At 34.6% G+C, this 24,935-nt stretch overlaps 1 long non-coding RNA gene across 2 annotated transcripts in view; it reads right to left on the bottom strand.

The window, feature by feature from the left end:
* Nucleotides 1-8,139: 8,139 nt before the first annotated feature.
* Nucleotides 8,140-24,935, bottom strand: part of LOC135265850 (uncharacterized) — a 61,715-nt gene continuing 44,919 nt past the window's right edge. Inside the window, exons 1-2 of one of the 2 annotated variants that reach the window (XR_010333688.1) lie at nt 23,293-23,789; nt 8,140-9,348 (exon numbers count right to left, since the gene is read on the bottom strand). This is a non-coding gene — a long non-coding RNA (uncharacterized LOC135265850). Of the gene's footprint in view, nt 9,349-23,292; nt 23,790-24,935 lie in introns of those variants that run through there. The other variant, XR_010333687.1, reaches the window with a different exon arrangement.

The following is a 24,935-nucleotide window of genomic DNA, read 5'->3' as shown; positions in this document are numbered from 1 at the left end:
ATAATAATTATAGCTCGATAATATTAAAAGCCGGATTGCTGCACTAGTCAAATATTTACAACGACACGCACAACAGCATGCAAACAGCAAAAATACAATTTAAAAAATAAGACATAAACTAGCTGAAATTAAAGATGTCCAACAATTGCATGCTTGTAAACCAACATATTAAAAATAATTGCATAAAGGCTTATCCTTTTATTACAATATCACAACAAATGCACTAAGAGGTTGAAAAGTATACGTTCCGCTCAAATATGAATCAGACGAATATTAATTTTTTATTTATAACAAGAAAAATCAGTTAATTAAAAAGCGACAATTTTCAAGTGGAAATGAGCTAAAACATAACACTAATTTACAAACATTTTTTTCTTTTACCAGGAGATAATTTATACAGATTTTGTTTTCTGTTTACTCGCTGATAACTAAAATACACCTATCACGTCTAGTTTGTTAAATATATTCACTAAAAGTTTTGAAAATTTGTTGTAACTTATTGTTAAACTTTATTTGCTTTAAAATATCGTCAATTAAAATTAAAATCAATTGTCAAATTGTTTCAACGTTGGCAACTCCATTTAAAATTCGGAAATAAAATTAACTAGACGCCCTCTGGTGATGACTTTTGAACTATGTCGAAAACAGTAACGAAATTTTCGTAATTCCACATTTAATTGACATCTAATAAATTGTTTAACAATTTTGCGTGTATAGTGTTAATTGCTTACATTAGAGAGAATCACTTTAAAAGTACGTGGTGGTAAGTACTAGCTTTGACTTTGGTTCTGCGGTTTTTCGTGGTATAAAGTGTTTATTGTTGGAATTTGAAAGTGGTTAAAAAGTGAAAAAAATTTAAATTTTCATTACAAAGTGTTATCAAACAGTTGTCTAATTAAAGACTATAGTAATGGATCACAGCGAACACAAAGTTGGGCTCAAGAAACCAGTAAATTAGTGAAGTTTGTGAATTTTAGGTTAGAATTTTTCCACTGATAAAATCATGAAATACTTCGATAAATCAACAAAACTACAATTAAGATTAACAACTGCTAATACACTTAAACGTAAATTATGCCAAAAGGTAGGCTTTTCAATGTCTTTGTAATAATTTTCCAATAAAGAAAGTGAACCAAAAGTCATTCGTTATTCGTGTTTTCCTCGTCATCTCTAATTTGTCAACATTCGTTTCTTCCACCAAAGATGCAATAATCATTCCGCATAGGCAACGTTATAATTGTGAAGCTTCAAAATTCGTACAACGCTCAAAATATCCGAATAAACATTTTCCCGCCATTTATGGTTACTGTTTTCGACCTAGCTCAGTGGCGCCATCAACGGTAATTTTACTTCCGAATTAGTCGTCCTACGTTCCTACGGAAATGTCCAGGGTACCAACATAATTTCAAAATTTTTAACATTGACAATTGATTTAAAAAACGACTGAAGTATAGATGAAGCCCAAATAACTTTTTTTTGTTTGTGGTCAAATTATCCTAATAAAATTTGGAAAACCTAAGCTATCAAATGGTTAACGTTTTCATCAAGATTTAAAGTCTTATGAAAAGAGGTATACCAAGGTTTATACAAGATTAACAAATTGTTACATATTGCATTTGCTTTAAAATATCATCAGGTGAATGTAAATTAAGCCCGAACAACTTTTTCTGTGATTGTGTTAAAATTATCCTAAGAAAGCCTGGAAAGCTGAGGCACTGAACATTGAATCTTTCCAACATGATTTAAAATCTTACGAAAAAAGGTATTACGGTTTTTGAAATAAAAATATGTTACTCGGTTATTAGTAGTCTGCATTAAGATAAAATGATCCTGATAGCACAACAGAAGAAGCAGTCTGTAACATTGTTAATGTTGCAAAAATTCTCAAATACTGATACTTTATAATGAATGTTTTAAAAACTTGACGTCCTAATTTTTTTCGACTTCAGAGTTAATTATTCTACCGATACACATTGGTTTCATCTCTTGGTAAAAAACGTTGGAAACTTGTCATTGGTCGCAACAAAAATGTATATCTGCTGCCCCACATTTTACTGTCAAGGATGAATGATAGTATATGTGTATGTACACATTACGAGTATTATACACAATTATAATTTATAGCAACGTTTTATAATTTATCGATATTTTTAATTCAAGCTTAACAAAAAGCACAGCTAGTAATATATTTTAAAAAATTAGAGAGAAAAGCAATTTGGAGGTAGACCCAAATCTAATAATTTTGAAAGTTCTTTATTGTCCCGTTTAACTAACATCCGTGTAGTTGATAAAACGTGTGATAAATCTTTTGTTTGAAATAGAGTCGGATGGGCCTGAGGTTATCCTCGAAAATTGGTCAATAAAAATAATTATTCTCTCTCTTGGAAATTTATATTTAACGATACTTTAACTGCTTCATTAGATTGATGATTAGTGCTCACAGAGCTTGATGCCCGTGATTAAAGCGGGCGTTTCCAAAGCTTGATCTGATACGAGTGTTTTATCAGGTTTTGTAAAACATGTTTGGCCCGAATTTGGACAGTTATTTGGCAAAAACATCCCAATTACTCGTGGTTTTTATTTATGCAACTTTCCCTTCAAGAAAATAATTAAAAATAACGAAGCCGAAAGACAAGAATACGCAAATAACTTTCGCTGATGATCACGTCGAGCTACATGTAGAAAATAACAAACTCACTTACCTTGTTTATAAAACAAGACCACATATTTACCTTCTGGTTTGTTTTAATGGGACCGCACATTTGATATGTATAATACTTATGTCAGAATAAAAACTTCATTACGGCAGAACATTACGTCGCGGTCCAGCAATTTGTATGCTCGAAGCCGTACGCAGATAACATTGTCTCAAGGATTCTTCCAAGATGTATAGTCCTTTCGAGCACAATATTGTCAAGATTGTAATCGGAACCTTGCCATAATTAAGAAATACGGGATAATACACGCTAGGTCAGGATGTGCGCAATTATATACCAAATTGTAACACACTAACATACCACGGCGTGGTAAATTTAATTGTTGTAACTTTCCTCGGAAACAATGTTTGGATGATTCACATGGACTCTTACAGATACCAACTTGCCGCAATTAAATGTATGCAGCTGTAGCCACACATTTGCATATTTCAAAACAACAACATTCTTCTCATCAGCCGCAAAAACACAACTCTCTCCACCATTTGTACCTAACTAAAATTTTCAAAAATATTTGGACGAGTTTATTATGACTGTATGTCACCATTGAGTCAAATATCAAATTATGGAATTTTAAGACAACTGTTTAAAAAAATTATTGATCAAGTTGAAAGTTTTTCAGGCGTTCGTCGCGTTGTTAGAGCACAGTTTGTGCGCGAATAAAATTGGATCATTAATTTCAGAAGTCGTAGATTTCCATATAAAAATGTTACCTTCGTAGCGAGAAAGAAGCATGAAAGCTCGCGTAATTTGGAAAAAATGACCCATTTATCGAAACAATAAATCATCCGCAGTCAACACTGCAATTTATCTCCGATCTAAAATCAAACTTGTTAATTTTATTTCAGCCAGGAAAGCTTTTCCGTGCAGGCGACTAAATCGATTCGCTGTGCCCACGGTATATTACATTATTCTCGTTCTCAATCCTTTCATACAACCGTGACATTGAAATATAAGGAAATGGCCATAATGATTGGGGTAACAAAACGTTTGGAATAATCGGACTAACAATATGACGATTTTTGATTCAGTTGAGAAGAGCCAACAAATTAATGCAACACTCGTGCATGAATAATCAGTTAAACCCTTTTATCGCATGCGTGGCCAAAACAATGGGGGAAAAATTAATAAAAGATTTCTTAGACTTGTCCGCCAGTTCACAATTACAGGGTCGGCCAATTTAATATTCAGTGTTAAGCCCACGTGAATTTCTACAACAGTATATTGGTTTAAACGCCGAAATCTGGCGAGTTGTCGCGGAACACTGTTCGGGAAAAATTTATGTACTGACGTCTCCTTTGAGCACCGCTCCACTTTAACTGAATATTAGGAAAATTGTTGGATTTAAATTTGAGCCCGAGACGAATAACACAATGATACAAAGGGAATTTGGGTCAAGTGGCACATCCAAAGTTTAAATTGCATCATCTTAACTTGGAATAAGTTAGGGAGAGATAAGGAGCGCTTTAGCAAAAGAATTCACTATCATTCATTCTCGTTATACCACCAAATTAATTTTACAAATTCTTAGATAAAACTTTGAACCGGGAACAAATGTTCAACATCAATTCCAAAGGGGAAACTTATGCATTGAATTATCGGCGATGCCAAATGTGAAATTAAATTGTTCCAAACTGAGCTCGATTTAAAAAGATAGGGCTTGCGGCCACTTGCCCGAAATCGTCGTTATCGGTTTATTATTTCGGAGCGGAGGAAAATCTCCAATATGGTTATACTTTCGCAGACATGCTATTTTGCGCTTATGTTTATCGTTATGTCGGTTGCCTACTGCAGCCCCTCTCGATAAAGCACATTTGCGTTTACCGGCGATTGCATATATGCATACAAATGAGTTTAATTACGAATAAAAATAGCCCACCGTATCAAGGAAATGCGTAATTTCAGATTCCAACTTTGTTGTGCACCGACTTTCAGGGCTAAAACGTTACACTGGTTGGTAAAAAATCGGAGCCCGTTAACATGAATTAAAGCCGCAACCATCGTCTACTTAAGAGCAATTGCAGTTCAATATTTCATGGATATTGATGTAGGCCAGTCGCATATTTATGACGGCGCACTGGGTATAGTTAATAAATCCGATGTAAAGAAGTCATTGTACAAATGTAAATCCATGCTAGCATTATTATACAAACAAATCTTTATCATTTATTACTCCGGCCGGCGGAGATACGTACACACAATTTTGTGATGCAAATTTTTCCTTCACCTGCACAATGTAAACACCAGGAGTGTTCCTCTCATACACACATATTTGTGAGTAATGAAAGCGCGCTCCTCATTTTCATAATAAATGCATTGAATTAATGAATTATAAATTATTCAAAGACGGTGCGGCACGAATATCGGAGTGTTCGCAGAGCGATCGTTAATTAAATATATGCTTAATTTGAAAGTCTTCTAAGCTACTTATCTGGCGTTGGTCTAGTTTTTGTTGGAGGAACCCTTCCGAAATTTCTAGCGAGCGCAACTTCATCTCTAGATTGCTAATCTTGCTTTACGAGGGTAAATCCTATTTCTGACTCGTTATCCGGAGGAAAATAGAAGTAAAATCCGAGCGGTCACACATTTGCTGCTAATTAATATTCCCGTAATGTGCGCAGGCTTTAGCTGATATTAGTACAAATTGAGTGTAATGCCGGAAAAATTACTCGCAACGTCACACCATCATCGCGAGTTAGAACTCACCCACTTTCCTCTAATTTCGTTACCAGATTTGTGCACATTACATGCATCTCTTCAATTACATAACGCGGGCTGTGTTTTGAGATAGTTCTAAAAGGGTTCATTGCGCATCGCTACTCTGGTAGTAAGCACACACACTGAAAATAAATTACTACAACAGATCACTTATACATGAACTACACATAACAACGCATTTAATGATGTTTCCAGAGCACCGCTATTACAACTCGAGGCGCATTGCCTAAGTTATTGTTTGAAAATTATAATAAAACAGAACGAGATTCATGAAACATAAATCTTAATGAAGTTATATTCGCGGTTTGTTATTGCGGACGTAACAACATGCCGAACATCAAATCTGTAATCTGAAACCGGGCTCATGATTATTATTCGCCTTATAATATCCAATCCCCAAAAAATTAAAGCAAAATATTAGACCATCCTTTCAACATTCCTGGAGCACATCTGTTAATCTGCACGTTTAAACTCAAAAAAAAAAACAGTCTAAAATAATTCAATTTAAAAAAATTGTCTTCGTCGAAAAAATGTGATTAGTCGATTTTTCAAGTAGGTAAATCTAGATGAACATCAGCCATTCATGAGACAAGTTATGTTTGCTGCATTTTGAGACTACAGGGTGAGTCAGTAGTGGGTTATTTCCGTGAAGGGAGAAACCGTGGTTCTTGCACAAACACCTTTTATGACCCTTTCTTCCCCACTTGAAATTTCAAAACAGTGGTGTAGTTGGCACATGTTAATTTTGGGGACACTTGCAGCTGATCATCGTCAAAATTTAAAAAATTACTTTATTAAAAATACTAACTGCTAATAAATACTAACAATTAACACTTATACTTACAGTTCCTAATAAACTATCAGAAAGTATTAAAAAAACTGTTCAAAGCAAAATAATAGACTGACAGCATAGAATTCATGAGACGCCTATGGTATCAGCTCCAAACCTGCGCACTGCTTGCACCCTTAAAGCGGCCCCCGAGAACTGTCAAAATCAAACTGTCAAATCAAAAAAATATGTGTTTTTACTCTTTTTTTACTTTCTTACATATCTCAAAATCGACAACAATTTTTAACCGGAAACCATTGTGACGCCTCTAACTGGCAAATAAATTTTGAAAGCGGTAAGTTTTAAAAAATCTTATTCTCAAAGAAATTTTTCTAAAGGTTATTTTTTCCTTGCTATTGCTAGTATCGAGTTCAATTTTTGCCTGCATATTTACAACGATGTAAAGCATGAATGGTGTATTTTTTTCCGATCTGTGCAGTATCTTACGTTTGGCACCCAAGTCTCAAATCAGCAGACTATGAAAATGAATTCAATACTAAATAAAAAATGTGTAGTTTTGTGGGGAATTAATTTCTAATCATTTTGCTTATTGTTTGGTACTGCTCCGAGGTCTATTTCTTGAGATATGTATAAAGTATGAACACATCATTTTGACAGTTCTTGGGGGTCGCCTTGAGCGGAAAATTTAGAATAGGCCATAAAAGAACCTAACATTGGCGATATAGACCACCTCCTCTCCAGAAGTTTCTCCCTCCACGGTTATTTCTGAATTTCTAAATAATATTAAAATAATGATCAATAACTAATTGGTGTTCAGGAATGCAGACACATTTAATTTTAGTAGATCATTTATTGTCTACGTTTTACCACCTTTTTGAGGCTTCTTCAGGACAATAAATAGGGAATCATTCGTGAAGCGTGACGGGGAACCATTTTGTCCTGAAGAAGCCCCAAAAAGGTGTCGAAACGTAGTTTACCAAAATTAAATGTGTCTGCATTCCTGAACATCCAATTAGTTATTAAAATATTACTGATTCCAGCTGACTAGATCGGTAATCGATAAAAAAATTAAATTTAATTCACGATTGCATTGGTCCGGATAGTGTCAAGTTTGTCTTTGCTAAAATATCATTATAAATTATTATCATTTAAAAAATAAAATACAGTGTTGATTCAATTAAAGTTTTTAAAAATCAAATAAAGTATCTAAGTGGTAAGTGCAGTTAGTATTTTTGGTTGCATCTTCGGACATGTCAGAAGTACACTATTGACTCACCCTGTCACAAGAGTTATCAACAACGATATGCGACCTAATAAGCTAAAGTCGAACATTAAAAGTAACCAAAAGAATTTGCTATCGAAGGCAGTTTCTATACCGCTTTCTGCAGCTTTAAAACATTCAAAAAAATTACCTCTAAGACAATGAAGCTTTGTTCAGTCATTATTATTGTAATAGAAGTATAACTTTCTTTAATTCGTGGTTTGTCGTCCAGTCATAAAAATAATTTGTATTTTCTCAGCTACATAAAAAATTAAATAATTTATGGTTTTTCAATTACTCTTTTAAATAATAATTATAACGAAAGTGAAATAAATAGGAATAGATACTGACATACTCCCGTATTCATTCGTTAATTATTAATGGCCAGATGCCACGTCGTTACAAACGAGAAATAAAAGAAAAATGCTTTTTTTGCATGGTACATGCATGTCTTTGTGGTGATCAGTTAATAATTTATGCCAATTGCACTTCAATGACTTTCCCTGCAAGTGCTCCCAGTTCAATAACTTTTATACATATTCATTACCAAAGCTAATTACAGCTAATACAATCGCATAAAAATCAAACAGACACTTACCTTAATCTTGGTAGATTTGATGCTTTTTTTAAGTAGCAGAGAAATAAAATAAAATGCGTAGGTGTAAAATTTTATTGACGGAGCCATACAATTTATTTACAAAGTCTTTACATTAACACAGCACCATGTTTTCGTATTACAAAGATAACTATTTACACATTTTTAAGCACTGTTATCGTATGAAAAATAATGGCAATAGTAGGTACATACGAAGCGAACTACGAATAATTAACATATATTTAAATGCATATTTTTTAAATCTAAACGCGTGTGACGTATGTCACAATGCTACCAACTACTGGTTTTAATTTATTGCAGCACAAGTCTTCGTCAAGGCAATTATGTGTGCAGCCAGTACTTGGCTACCTACATAGGATTTTCGAGTCACAACAACGATGCATCATTATTTATAAATTAACTTTTATACGGTCTATTCACATTTAAATTTGATTAAATGCATACTCACACTCGTTGCTGCGGAAGACGGTAAGTTTAGACGTTATTTGCATATTAATTCGGACATATATCTAACAAGAAAAAATGTGTGTTTTTAATAATTACGAAACAATTTCCTCCGTGGTGCCATTAAGTCTAATTTCTGCACCTTTAGACAATTTACAAAAAATCGTAATCATGGTCGTGGAGCGGATGTTGCTAATAGCAAAATATTTAAAAAATGTACAAGTGACGATTTCGTTCGAATGTCGCTTCCTTTATCGTCCACTTTTATGTAAATTTATTCAAGAGTCTGCACTTTATTTTTGTCGAAATTTCTTTAAATATTTAATTCTGAGGCAGCAACGATCAATACTCATTTATCCTCAGGGTTGATTATACTATTCATTAGCCTCGATCAAATGAACTGGGTCGGGCAATTTGTCCTTACAGATGTAACTGATAATAAGCCATTATAACTAATCAAAGATTAATTACAAACGTGACATTTACCCGCGTATGAGTGTGTTTGATGGAGGGTTTGGCGTGTTTTGGGGCATATGTTGTATTTTCTGGAGCTTTTAATGTGCTTTTTTGGTGCGACAATTAGCCAGGTGATGGAATAAATGATGTAATAATAAATCGCGTCCAGTCCAGTCACGAATCTGTCACCTTGCAGATGGTGAATCGGAAATCTCCACCATCAACATTTCCAGTTGCTAATATCGAATCAGACATCAGTTCCACTATATTGTTATCATTTGAGGAGCACTTTACGAAATTGCTTTACTTAGCGTTAATTCATCGTCCAAGATCCATCCTTGTTCGGCACCTGAAACAAAAACAAAGACGTTAGTTATAAAGTTATACTTAAATACGCATTAGGATTAAAATCGTCGGCACCAACTAGATGGACGCTTCTTTTAAGTGGTACAGCCGACCATTTCAATTCCTCTCGGCGGTTCGCCATCAGATAACATCAAAAAATGACGGAGCGATTTTTGTCAAAATAACAATTACTGTCATTCGGATGAAGCAGGTTTCTGCGGTCTGGCTCTTTTCATTACGACAATAACAGGGTTGGCTAAAAATTAATTGTTTTTACCTAGGCTGGATCGACCTGCGGCTTTTAAAATTTCGGTCCCCAAGGATAGATTTGAATCAATACTGATGAATTGTTAATTCTGTGAATGCCGGCCTGTTGGGTGATTTTTTTGACCTAATGACCGTTCCTGACGCTTATTATTGGCATTACGTGGCGTTCAACTATAAATATTTCAGCTTGTTTTTACATGCTTTGCATATTATTCTTCATTTTTTTACAGACAGGTATCACTTTGCCCAAATGATATATGTAAATTCGGACAGACAGACTGTTACTGCAACGGGAAAAATGCAAATTGCATTTTATAACATAACTATAATAATACGGGTTTCCAACTAAATTACTACTACGAAAAGAGTGGCAAATTAGCCAGTTTTTAAGCACCTACACAACAAGAAAGAAAAGGAAATGGCAGACACTATTCATCCTAAAGCGGTTTCTGGCCTTGCACCGCATTCATTAAAGATTTCAAACGGCTAGGCGAAAATTACCTTGTTCAAGACCATTGTGCGAGGAGCATGAGCTTCTATGGCCTATTATTACACGTCAAACGGATAGCCACCCAAAATGAAAATACCATTTTCAAGTTCGACGCGATGCTTCAACACTTTGAGAAAAGGTTAAAAAATAATTGGTTTGTTTGTAATTTAACTCATTTTTGGATCTTATATATTTACTTATATATCTTACAAGACTTGATGGTCAAAAGACGTCCACATCCGAAAAAATAAGTCGAGATTGGCGGTATTTTAATTGCTGTGGTCCATTTTTCTGAGAAATTGTATAAAAATTAAATAAAAATTTTTTATCGTTGAAAATAGTGTTTCCCCAATCTTTTCAAGCCTCTTACGGAATTAAATTACGGAATTAGATCGAAATTGATTGAATTTAGCTTATTTCGCTCGATTTAGCTCGTTTTTGAAATGAACTTAAAAAAATTTCAAAACTAATTTTGGTCAAAGGCGTTTGGTCTGTGGAAAGCACCAAGTCAAGTCTTGCACTACATAGTTATTGCTTCTTTCGAGTGTTGGTCACATCTTCCAAAGAGAAATGTAATTATTTCGCAAAATTTTGTTAAGAATAAGCGTACAAAATATGACGAAAATAAAAGTAATTAAAAAAAGTATTATCTTTGCCTTTTCCGAAAGTCTTGAAGGCAAGACATAATCTGTTTTTATAATTTTGCTAACATTGAATAGAAAATCACGAAATTTGATCTAAATTATGTTACTGTAACTTATTTGGTGTGATATGATCGTTTTGTAAGATCTTGCCAAAGCTTTTAACTCGTTTTTGACCAAACTTTCTTCAAAAATAAGCCCAAAAACCATATCGTGATCCAAAAATTAGTCACTTTAATATTTTTCAAACAAAATTTTTATCGATTGACGATAAAAAAAGTTTATTTAAGTAGTCATAATTTATTGAGTAGAAGATTTTTTAAATTTTCTAAAAGCTATTTTGTAGATATCATTTCTAAGATACATTGAGTTTTAAAAATACGTTGATGTCTTTTCAAATGACTGAATTATAGCCACAATTGTTATATTGAAAACGCCTTAAGACGAATACGTTTAACCTTGTCGTAGATTAGATTCTCAGTTTCTTGTGTGAAATAGGGTGAAAAAAGATATACCAAAATTTTGTAAAAAAATCAAAATTTTGCCAATTCATAAATCGATTTTTTTCGAATTTTTAACATTTTTTTTTAATATTACTAAAAGTTAGTGAAAATTATACTATTTTAGCCAACTTTCAACCAGAAACTTTAGTCAAAAATAACGTTATTTCTGCCTTTCTTGAGCACGTTTTGGAGCTAAAATCTAAGAATAATCTTATTGTTGCCTTTTTTCAGAACGTTTTCAGCTAGAAACGCAACTGCTTCTCAAAATTTCGTCAAAAACAAACCGAAAACCCACCCAACTATTCTAAAATAGGTGTTATTTTAACCTTATTTGAGTCTTGTTAAAAAAATTTTTTTCAAAAAAATTGTCTAAAATATGATGAAAAGCCACCGAATTAACACAAAATTGAAATTGATGTTATTTTATCTTTTTGATACGTAATATTAAAGCTGTGAGTTTTCAACGAAAAACGAGTGTGTTTGTAATCAATAATCATATTTTTAAATCACGACCGGTTATAATTAAAAAAGATTAATTAAAAGAGATTAATGTACCTGTTGTGCTTGATCCGCTTTGTTAAAGTTCACTTGAACTTTTTTAATGAACAAGGAGAGGTTTAAATAATAACCACTTTGCAGAATAATGACAAATTGTTTACGTGCATGGAAGTGTGTCTCTAATTGAACTCTCAGTGTTGGCTGCGTGTTTCTTCCATTAAAAAAAGCGTAATTGCACAAAATTGTTGGGCGGATTTAGGTAGAAAAATCATTTCCGACCAACCATATCTTATAAAATAAATTTACTCATTACGTAAGAAATAAATTAAGTAATTGAGTACATTTGCTCCAGCTGCTTGGAATAAGTCGTCGGTTTTATTGCAATTAACATAAATTATAATTATCGGAGGAATGTGTATCCTACTAATTGGGAACAGCCCCATAGCTGTAGTTGAAACTTGAGGAAATTCATAAATAATAGACGCAGTTCGTGTTTCTTGTTCCGAAATCAAAAAATAAAACAATACTATAGAGATATTTTCCAATTTCCGAGCTTTCTGGAATATCTCAACAATTCCTCTCTTGAATTTGCAATAATGCAGACTGATTATTATTTATTTGCTCCATGTTCACGTAAACTCAGTGTCAGTGTGACGGAAGAAATCGCAACGATTTCCTGCTCTTGTAGTAATTATTAGATGGTTTCAGCCTCAAATCAGGTTGAAGAAATTCGTTATAATTGTCCAACTTTTTCAAAATGATATGATATGAGCTTGTACTTGTGTGCGGATGTGGATAAACACGGTCTACATGCAGAAGAGCTTGAGGGCATGCGAGTGCCCTGCTTGTGTCTCCGTCGGTAATTGCAGCTCTCGGACGGATTGCCTCTGGCCGGTCTAACCACACCATGCGAGAATGCTCAACTTTTAGAGGCCACGCTACATAAAGAGCGGCTTTACGTAAAACCCCAGTCCAGGCACAAACGAACGCCTCTGTGCGCTTATTAACCTTATCACACCAATTAATCAGCGACAGAGTGGACAATAAAAAATCACTTAACCGCTCTAATCTTCGTGCGCTCGGACAAGGACTTAAGCCCCGGAACCCGGAACAGAATAAAGAAATCTATTTTGGAATCATAAGGTCGCCCCTATAAACAAACAACTATTATTCAGGGCATGTTTTGGCGAAACCAGCCAAAGATATTTGAAGGCGAATAAATATTTGTGTTTTTTGGATTTATGAAAACCTGCGTGGCGTTCGTGTGAACGCGTGTGCCCGAGGCAGTGACCGCCTGCGTACATGAAATGGTTCGGTTACTTTTTATTGTTCCACCTAAACGGTCTTTTTTCGTGTTGTTTCCATCACATTTCGTAACGTGCGCGTGACATCAAAATCGCATCCTAATGCTGCCGCCAAATGGAGGCAGTTTTTTCGGACGATGGTCGGATTCCTAATTGCAGCACTAGGAATTAATAACAAAAATGGGCCGACGGTGTGCGTTTTTGTTCGGCCAACAGTTGGTATTTTAAAAGTTAATATCATGTTGCGGCCGTTATTTTTTGTTTCTCCAAGTTTCATGCAACATTATATTGTAATTATGGTCTACATTGTTAATACTTCATGCATTTTGATTATTCTGGAATAATTTCACGCCACACTTGGATTTTTTATTAAGTCGACGATCCTACTGAACGAGTATCACAAAAGAAAAAAAATGCGACCCGTCCATGCACTTTTTTCAGAAGCTATTCTCGCATTTTTAAAGCTTCTAAGCCTAGAATTCATGGGAATGATCTGCAAACATGTGGCCGTCACCGGCGACCGTTAATTCCCTACTTAATTGAGCTTCTACAAATAAATTAAAGCAATTGTGAGTGCAAGTGAACACCTGAACGGACATGAAGAATTCCAATCCCTCTATAAATTACTCGGGAATCTAACGACAAAATGAGAATCTCTCGCGGAAATTTGTTTACATCTCGCGTCCCAAAGTGATTTACCATCAGCTGATGATAATAAAAATCAATTTATTGTGGGCGTGTTCTTGCTACGATTCTATTAATTCCTACAATGCACCGATAATTCCGAGATAAAAGAGAGAATTGATAAGGGTTATTTATGTTTGGCGATGTCAGCAGCCGGCTTCGTAATGAGTTATGCGCTCTGATAACCATCTACATCGAATTATGAACGCGTCCGCGATCATCGATTTTACAAAAATACGACATTATTCAAAGCGGATGCTCAACTCGCCCAACTCAAAAAATATTTATAAAGGGAATAATTAATTATGAGCGACTTGGACCGTTTAATTAAAATACTTGAAAAAGTTTGTAAATCTTTTAATAATACAGTACGACGTTTCAGCTTCTACTTGGTAGTTTTTTACGAACGAATAACTTGATTATCCACCTTGAAAGGGACGGATCTGAATGATTACAGGTGTTTAGCCAAGCTGTAAACAACTTCTTCGGAAGCCAGCCCAATACGGATTCATGTAATGTCGTAAGGGTATGAGGATCACCAGTTACCAACATATAATTTGCAATGATGAGCATATTGCGAATAGAAATTACAAGCAGTTATATATTCAAGACACATGAGTTATTCCCGGTAATTGTCATTCATTTATTTCTACAATAATGTTTGAGGTGCTTGATTCAATTTTGAGAGCTTGACAGCACACATCGTATAAATTTAAAAATTGTAACAATACTTCACAATGATTTTAACGCTTGATGGATATTTATTCGATAACGTAATAGAGTTAATAAATATTAATGCGTATTAAATTATATGGTTTCCGATTTATATTTTGGGTCAATTTCAAAACTAAAAATAGAAAATACGGTATTTGAAGCTCCTCCGCTTGAATCAAATTCCTTATGCAAATCAGCCGTCGCACAATGGGAGATCATTTCAAAGCAATATAAAAGTAGTAAAATAACACAAGTTGCAGTCATGGGATTATGCGTAAAATTTAAAATTGAGATAATGCCGGTATAGAATGTCTGTTTTCTTTTGTTCCGTCAAATACCGCCAATTCTCCGCGGGGTACAAATATTCCGAGCTGATTTAGTACTCTAATTTCGCAGTTAATTAGAGGATTATTAGTGCTCCGTCGTTAAGAAACTAGCAGTCTGTTAAAATTATCCATAGGTAGCAGGGTCGTTTGTTCACCCGAAGACGTACCTGCTTGAAACAATACGTTAATATTCGCCCGGGAAGGGACGGAATAATGCGGTCTTAGCAAATAAAGCACAATTGCTTTAATAAGTATCGATTCAGTTCCGGAGCTTCAGTGCCAGGTTCGCAAGACAATGCGGTGTGCATTGACCTACCTTCGTGTAGAAAAACAATATTTAGAGCACCAAGTCCTAGTGTCAAAACTGATAATTTTGTCAGTTTATGCGTGGGAACAGAGCTCTGCTTTTCATGGTCGAGGCCCATAAATTAAACTCCCATAATGAGCTAAAAATTTCAGGCGGTTATTGGGAGGCAGTTTCTTCCTTGTAACGAGCTACTGATTATAAATTTATAACTATATTAAGCACAGTTGCCCCGAAATAAATATTAATCGGTGATCTTGTTTGAAATTTTGAAATTTCGTCGTTAATTATTTTTGTATGTAGGAGTTGATGCCGCCACTAACTATTCCTCATACCTCCTCACACATACTATTTAATGAAGCAATTACGGATCCACCTTTATTAAGTTTTAATTAACATAATAAATGGTGGCTGCTAAAAAAAATACGAATTATTATAAGGATATTAATTAAAAAACCCGACAACGAAACGACCCGCTATCTTCTAGTTTCCGCTCCCAAACTATAATTGTGCATTTCGCGGCCTTATCTCTGCAGTTGGAAGGTTCCCTATTTTCGCAAACTGCCGTTTCGATTCAATTTTTCCCATGAACGTAGCGGAAACTTTGATGTCGATCGAACTGTTCTGTGCTATTTATGAATACCTATAATTTTTGTCTCCCCATAAACGTCCGCTATTAATCTTTATTACCGCGAATTAATTTCGATTAGCATTAAAAATAATGAAATCTACCTGACACAGCCTTCGTTCTACATGCTTAATTGTTTTTATACAGGGTGTCTCAGCTAAGACTTTCGAGCTTAATATCTCAGTTATTTATCAACGGATTGTTATGAAATTTAGAATGCACATATCTTAGGAGGTGGTCTTTCAATTAGGGACTCAATGACCTCAAGTTAAAAAATGAAGTTTTAAAACACATTTCTTTTATTTAAAATTAAGCCAAATTGCCGTTGGATCATTAAACCCCGAAAAATAAATGGCCACACAAAAAATTAACCAAATCGCTCGGCTGATCCAAGAAAAAAATTAAATTTTGTTGTTAAAAACTTAATCCAAATTTTGATAGTAATTTGGGCAGTTACCTTTTAAAACAATTGATGAAGCGTTTCTATGCGGCATTTTATGTACCTATGAAAAAAACTGTCAAAAGTGTGCGCGCTGTCAGAAAAGTAAAATTGTTTTAATTCGGTGAAATTACTTTAAAAAGCAACAACAGTGGCTGAAATTTCTGTGTTGTTGAAAAAGAAATTTGGACTTTTTGTGAAATGTTATTTATGAAATTTAAAGCTCAAAGAATCGTCAATAATTTGAAGACACAGGAAGCGTGCCTGAACTAAATCTAGTGAGGACAAAATACGTCACTGGAAACGAAGCAATAGTTGGGGCTGTAATTCAAGCTTTTGAAGAGAATCAATCAGCAGTGTACGAAACATTTCCAAAGTCCTGAATGTTCAAGTGTCTAGAATTTTTCAGTTGTTGTTCAGTCTTTTAGTCCTTTTTGAAAAAATTAAAACATCTAGTACCAAAAGTAAGTCAAAAATATTGTTTTTTAACTTTGTATGGGTGAGAGATAATTGTGAAATGTTCCTTGCGTGACAGTTACGTTTCTTCGAGTATGATAAACCAAAATTCAATGGTAGTGCTCATTTGTCTTATAGAGATCTACGCTTTTGCATCTGTACCCACGTTTAACAGTTTGTTTCTCATTTTTCTCGGAAAACAGAGGTCTTTCACGAACGAGTTTTTTCTGACAGCATTTTTCACTGACGATATTTTTTTTAATATGTCTTAAAAGGCTCAACATTTTAAAAAGGCATGTAAAAATTACGTTTTTAAGACTTGAGTTGTTGCATCAATAAGATTTTAATCTTTATCTTCTAAAATATCTGCATTTTAAATTTCATAAAAATCCCTTGACAAATATTTGAGATATCGGGCTCGAAATTCTTAGCTGAAACACCCTGTAGATTCAAACGATAATCAATGAGGTACAATATTTATTCGTCGAGTCTTAATTATTTGGCAAAGGAGTGATGTGAACCGTTGTGTAGGTGCCAAATTTCTCAAATTACAGGTGAATTTGATACAGTCCAAATTATCATTTTCGAATAATTTATGTTTTATTAATAAAATATTCAAATGTGGAGATTTTGAACCGCAAATGGGTGCGAAGAAACCTTGTCATTTCGAGCCCTTTGTTGGTTGGTACGTTGAAGTAAAGCGGCAAATCGACAGGTAATTAATTTACAAAGGTGATTTGACGCCGGTCGCACCATGCCGTCTTGCAATTAACTCCGAAGTTAAATTGCATATTCCCATTACAAAAGCAGAACGAGTGACGAAATTGGTGGGGGGCAATATTCCGATTGCTACGCCTTTGTAACACTTTCATTTCCGGCCAAAGAGAAAACAGTGACTTGGATATTCCGGGGCTTTTTGATCTCGATATAAAATGAATGAGGAAGTGCCCCTTTTGTGTGTCAAAAACTCCTTTGTAAGATCTTATTCAGTTTGTTGTTTAAAGTCATACGTTCCATCGAATATGCCCGATTTACTATTACTATTCCATTTCGCAAATTAAAACACGTGCATGTCGTGTCAAATTTATGAAAGCTTTATTTAAAAACGTCACTTTGCTGTAGCACAATTTCCATTTGTAATGCGTCTGTTCTCGGCGAAACGGTTTTTACCAGTTATTGGCTCGAATTTTCGTGGCAGTTTCAGCGGAATCCAATCAGCCGGAACAATGTTAGTTGCACGTGCAATTTTCCCCAATTGCACGAGTCGACTTATTAAGCCAACGTAATTATAGGAAAACTGACTTTCTTCGCGTTCCTTCCCTTCTTTATTTAGCATCTCTGAAAGCAACATGTGAATGGCTTACAGCTGAAACAACAGCTACACCTAAATAAATCAATGCTCCGCACTGCCTCTTCCCGAATTAACCGCAATTGGCGACATTTGCCTAAGTAAGCACTAAGTAGGTTAAGCCCTTAACTACTTGGTCATGCTAATACGAGTGCCTCAAAGTTTACGTTTATGACCGCTAATGATCCGATACGAGCGGCTGAGGGCGCAATGCGGACCGCTTGTTTGCCGAACAGAACCCCGGCCGGCTCCGCAGACATCAAGCCAAAAACAAAATTTGCAAATTTTGTTGTTTCCAAATTCAGGTGATTCCGCGATAATGAGTAGTATGATTAAAAAAAGTATTTGCTTTTACTTCAAGTAAATATTCCACGTCGTAGTTTTTACTTCAAGTAAATACTACCTAACGTAGCATTTACTTCACAGTATACTTGAAGTAAGTAGTAAAAGTAAATACTTCAGACTTTGCTTTATGTACATACTTTGGTATATAGAGGACAAAACTTCCAATTTCCAATTGGCTGTAGTACATATTTGCTTCATCGTGAATTATTTACTGAAATTTTTGCGAAGTTGCTCAAGGAGTAACTTCGATTTCGTGATTTTGTCAAAAAACTGTTTAAAATAGTTTAAAATACAAATTATAATATAAATCATAGAGGAATACGTAAAATATTATAATTAAAATAAAGCAGAATTCTTATAGTTTTAATGCAGAGAACGTTAAATGGATCAGGACCACCATAATCTATAGAAAATTAAATAAGATCAGGAAATGTAATAAAAATGAAAATATTTTAAAAAAATCTCGTTTATCCTGGGTTTCAAGAAAGTGATTTTCTTCTAAATCAGTACGTAAAACTAAATCTGCAAAAAGAATAGCGCACACCCAGAGACCCAGAGCAATAAGGCTTACAGACAGAATACCTACTAATACTAAAATAATAATAAAAAATGAATATCTTTTAATAATAATAATTATAATAATCTTTATTGTCCAACGAGGTTATCAGTTACAGGACAAAAATAAATATTGTTACAAAAAATAAGAAGTAATAAGAAATTATAAATGCAGGTATTCTTACACTAAAAATAACGAAAATTAATATAAATTTAAAATGTAATAATACAAATAATAGATTTAATCCAATTTAATCCCATTTATGATTGGCCAGACTGCATATTATGAAGAGTGGTGAACGACGCAAAATGTTAGTTCTAGGTGATGGGAGCCGGAACATAATTTCATATCTTGAACATATGCGTGGGACATTGAACGGAATCTGAGCCAATAAGTTAGAGCAGTCGATCCTATTGCTGAGTAATTTATCTAAAAAATTGAGACAAATGTGCTCTCTTCTAATGTTAAGTGCAACTATGTTATGCCTTGCAAGCAGCTCATCCTGGCTGATGCCCACTTCTGGATAAGTTCAATCCAGTTTAAACGACAACAATTTCAAAAATCTGCGGTGGATTGAGTCTAGAAGCATAGAGTGAGAGATATAAATTGGAAACCATATTAGACATGCATATTCAATTTTACTTAAGACAAAAGCATAATAGAGATTTTTTAACAGTGCAACATCAGAAAAATATTTACCCATACGCATAACAAAACCTAACGACTTGAAGGCGGAATTACAAACATTTCCGACATGGATAATGAATGTCATAGCTGAGTCAAAAGTTATACCGAGATCTTTAATGGCATCCTTTTTTTCAAGGACAAAATTGTTAATAGAATATGAAGATGGAAAAGGAAAACGACATCGAGAGAAAGAAACTGTGCAACATTTACTAATATTTAAATGTAATTTATATTTGTTACACCAGTCTGCAATTTCACTTAAGTTCAGTTGTAACAAGTCAGCATCATTTTGATTTGTGATAGAATTAAATATTTTTAAATCATCCGCATACGCAAGAACAGGACAGGATAAAGACAGTAACAAATCATTAATAAACAGAACAAATAAAAGTGGCCCCAAATTTGATCCTTGAGGGACTCTAGATTTCACACAGTAATTGAAAGAAGAAAAACCATTAAAGGAAACATAGGAAACTCTATTTGATAGGTATGATTAAAGGAGGAGAAGGGAAGAAGAAGAAAAGCCGAAGAAAGTTAACTTATGAAGCAGGATATCATGACTAACTAAATCAAAGGCTTTAGTAAAATCGGTGTATATCACATCTACCTGACGACCAGAATCCAAGTTGGTTGCAATGTACTGTGTAATAAGCGCGAAATTCGTAACCGTTGAGCGCCCCTTAACGAAGCCATGTTGATCCGGAGAGATGAATTTTTTTACACTATAATAGATATCCTGATACAAACACTTCTCAAAAACTTTAGCAAAATTAGAAAGTATAGAAATCTGTTGATAGTTACAAATAATAGCATTGTCCCTTTTTTTGAAAACTGGACATACCCTAGCTCGCTTCCATAATTCAGGAAAAGTAGATGTTTTAATTGCAAGATTGAATATCCTTGTTAACGGCTGAGCGAAAACATCGCTACAATCACGAACAATAAAAGAAGGAATCAGGTCATCACCGGCAGTAAATTTGTTTGAAAGCTTTTTCATAATTGATACAGTGATCCAAAGATATTGAAGAAATCTGGAAATTTAAACCCCAGTTACATGTTTCAGGAAAGAGTAAATTTTTCTCCATATTTATGAGTGCAGCCGAAGAAAAAAAATGAACAAAGCCATTAACAATACTTTGAGGATCAGCAAAGTCAAAAGATTTATCTTCAGTAAAAATTTTTCCTGGTACACGAGAACAACATCTCTTTTGATTTAAAAATTTAAAAATTTCCAAAAATTAACAAAGGATCATTCCTTTGCATTTGCTTCCCAACATTATTTTTACTCTCACTTATGGTCAAAATGATAACTAATAACTATTGTTACTGAACTTTATTAAAATTAGCTAAATAAAAGCAAAAAGCTCAAATCAAGATTCATTCACTTTGGTAATTAACACGTGTGAACTCTTTTACTGCCTAATTTTGTCAGCCCTGGGGTCAGTTCCTGTCTTTCGTCCTCCAGAATACCGTCCTTCTATCCCTTTGGTACTTCATGACCTGGGGAGTCTTTCCCTGCGTTTTTTGTCTAGACACTTCCATAAACTTAAGTACTATCTCACTAGGGCGAACGAATCATAACAAGGCTACAAACACCATTCCTAACACTATTTTCACTTTACGAAAAATAAAAAAATTAATGTGAATCAGTTGACATTAGGAAAGTCGTAGCATTTACTACGCAGCGAAGTTTTAACTTTATGTAAAAGTTTATACTACAGTAAATGCTTCTGCTTCAAGTAAAAGCAAATGCTTTTTTTAATCATACCACTCAATGACTTCAGCAGAGTCGATAATTAAAGCAATCTAAGAGAGTACGTGATAGCAGCAAGATATAATATTGAGTAAAGTTGCAAGATAACATTAACGCACCTTGAACTGTAACCTTAGAACTTGGTATCTGGCAGATCTGCCCTATTCGGAGCGATGCTTTATTTCAATAAATGAAAATGCTTTTAGAGCCAGTATAGGAATGCGGAGGGCATCAGTCTGCCATCGCGTTATGTTCGAGCTTATTTTTATTTCCATTCCCGGATCGAGATTGATTTGATTTGAATTTAAGAGGAAGAATGCGTTTAAAAGTGGAGTCAAAAAGACCGGATCGATCAATTGTACCGATCGGCTGTTATTAAAACATTGCTATTGTAACGTTAGCTAAATTGTTTGTTAATGAAGACTCAATGAAAACAAATTTAATATTCCGCTAGCTGCCTCGCAAGCACCTGTCGAAGCCGTTAATGGGCGCGTTGATCACAAATTCATTATGTCAACCGCGGATACGATATCTCAATTAGTATGCGTCACTCAGCCTATCTGTGGGCCACCCTGACCTTTAAAGAGCGTATTCCCTGATCGATACTCACCGGAAAACAAACCCTCCAGTCTTTATGTGCCTAGAATGGCAAAACTTCGCCTCACTCGATCGAGAAATTCATCCATTATGAATATCAATATTTATGAGAAGTTCGGCAAAATGCAACCCTCAATAAATTAAACAAAGGAGACTTTAAAAAATTTATTGGTCGTTGTGAAAATGGCTTGTTTGTCACGAAGCTGAGCGATTGGCTGCAGATAAATAAATCCATACCTCATTAGAGCAACGTAATTGAATTCAATTAATTTTGCAAATCCGATACGACACAAACATCCGGATTAGTTCGTTTCAAAAATTTGGCCATTCCTTTTAATTAGTGACATTTGATTGAAAAATTATAAAAATATGTTGTAAAAAGTCACACCACCTCTCGCTAATTATTTCCTCTCGGAAAGAAATCAGTCATGGACTTGTGCACCGTCGGATCTTGGACAATTTCCGTCAACATAGCCTGTTTATTGAACGGCAGCATTCCACATTAACAAGGAATATTTACCCAAGTAGCGCTAATTTCAATTAACAAAATTGCAATTATGAAATGATTTTAAAAGAGTTCCAATTGTTGTGCTAAAAACAGCCATTGCATAAATTGTGGCTTTTCACATTAAAAATGCATAGAGACGCAAGCGTGTTTTAATTAAGCCTGCATTAGTAACATTATGTTCTCACATTACCCAATTATCTCGTCTCGGTTTTCATGTGTATGTGCAATTTTATTGTTACACTCGGAATTAATTAAAAAATGATTCGGCGCGACGTACAAATGGCAGGATTCCAAGATTGCAGGAATTGTGTGAAGACACACCTGAGCAAATGTTAACGCAGTCACACTGTAATCAAGGAAACCTGTTGTACATTATGGCAATGTTCCTGGTAGTGTAATTGCTTGAGAGATTATTTTAGAGCCGGGAACTAGTTCAGATCAAATGATTTCGTCTTGATTAATCGAACGCTGAAATCGCCGAAATTTGTTGTCTGGAGGTGCGTCGAAAATTAGCAGTGCAGTTGCAGCAATTGTAATTATGAAACGTTCATACCCCCTGCTTAGTTGGCTCGTAATAGAATCATTTATTTGACCGCGGCTGTGAGTTTGTGAGCGCAAAACAATTTCCTCCACCGCGCTAATATTAAAACAAGTAAGTTTTTGGAATGGGTGGCGGTAATTCAATTCTGTGCAGGTGCGGAAGGAGAAACAAAAACAATGAAACTCTTTAGTAAAACAAACAAGCGGCCAGTTCACATGCATTACACAAATATTAGCTTTTAATTAGATACCAATCGGAATTAGCACGGTTTGTTTTTCGACTGATACAGACCGGACGCACTTGCGTTCGATGGTGTAGTTCAACCAACTAGAAAAATAAACTCGAGGGAATTACTCTACCTGCTAATTAGCCGGAATTATGCACACCGCTTGCGAAAATTATGCACGGTTCGTTGTGATAACCGTAATGTTCAGCGGTTGTTATTATTACGCGTGCACTTAAACTACGTGACATGATGACGTTTACCGGCAGCAAATTTCGCTTCTTCGATTTAAATGCTGGGTCTGCACACATCACGCCTCACTGACTTCTAATTACCAGATAGACTTTTTCAAAGTAATGGCAATTTCTCGTCGCTTCCTTATCCCAGCAGGAATTGGACACTTCTCTCGGTTTTTACCGCACCCGTGTCAATATTGGCAAACGTTAGACCACCAAACATTTGCTTTGACATTTCCTTTCTCAGGCACCGTCTAATTTCACATTCGAGAATACATAATAAATGTCGAGGCAATATCGACGGTACAAATCGCCACCTTAACTATTATAAAGCTCTCCACAAAGATTTAACGTTGCTCGACTACTTTGTATGCACTTCCGATAGCTTTATCGTCTGGAAAGCTCGCAAATAAACAAGTGGTTGAAGTTTTACTAAACGCTTTACGTTACTACAAACACTGTTTCATGGCATACCAGTAGGGAACCGAATTCCTTTCACGTACGCAATTTTGCATATGTCCACTACGCTTAAATACCAATTTACACGTCCCGCACTTGACGCGCGCCACGATTCAATTCAATTGACAAAAGGATGTGATTTTAGCGAACACCAATTTATCTGCTTATTCCGCTTTCCGAATTATCCAATTTGATTTTTAAAATGAAAGATCTGTCACCAACACCAAACAACACGGCTCCACATTTTGTATTTATTCATTTTTGATAAGTTTTTAATACGTAATTATTTTAAAAAACTATTGTTAATGAAGGCGATTTCTGTAAACGGTGTGTAAGAATAGGTTGCCAGTAGATACATTAACTGCTGACTTTAAAGGGGTAGGTATCGAATTGTAAAGCGTTTTTTTTAACTCCGAAGCCCCATAAAGCAGGAATTGCCGAAAAAAATTAGAAAATTAACGCTGAACAGAAATTTTAAATTTTCAAACGTTTGACACGTCAAATCACAAAAAAGTTACATTTAAAAACAAGGGTATTAATTACATAAATACCATGCGATCATCTGAATTTATAGTAGACTTTATCAGTTTTTTAACTTGGATGAAAACGCCGATTGTGGTAATTAATCATGCTGAAGGGTCAAATAATAATAGTTTGAACGGTAATATTTAATTAGAATATTTTTTTCTCTCAGTTTGTAGTCTAGTTTTTCAATCACAGAGACACAAAACCGCCTACTCTATTTATAAATTCAAACAATTTTAATGATACTCATAATTTGTAGAAATTCATGCGAGCTTTATTTGCAGATTTTTAATATATTTTCGTCCTTTCGAAAGAAAAACTGTAAGTATTTACATTATTTTTATCAGTTTTTCCTATACAGTGTGTTAGGGAAAGGCTTCAGCACAAATTTTAAGTTAGATAGAGAATGGCAAGACGAATCGATTAAGCAAAATTTATGTAAATCAAAAGTACATCGTTTTTCCAAAAAAATCATTCTGAAATTAAAGTCCCAAATTTTGAGAACCGCTGAAGTAGATTTATAAAAATTAGCATAAATTTTATATTATTATTATTATTA

The sequence above is a fragment of the Tribolium castaneum genome, chromosome 4, assembly GCF_031307605.1.
Source record: "Tribolium castaneum strain GA2 chromosome 4, icTriCast1.1, whole genome shotgun sequence".
In the NCBI taxonomy this organism is placed as follows: domain Eukaryota; kingdom Metazoa; phylum Arthropoda; class Insecta; order Coleoptera; family Tenebrionidae; genus Tribolium; species Tribolium castaneum.
Note: the sequence above shows the minus strand (reverse complement) of the source record. Positions and strands in the feature narration are given on the sequence as shown.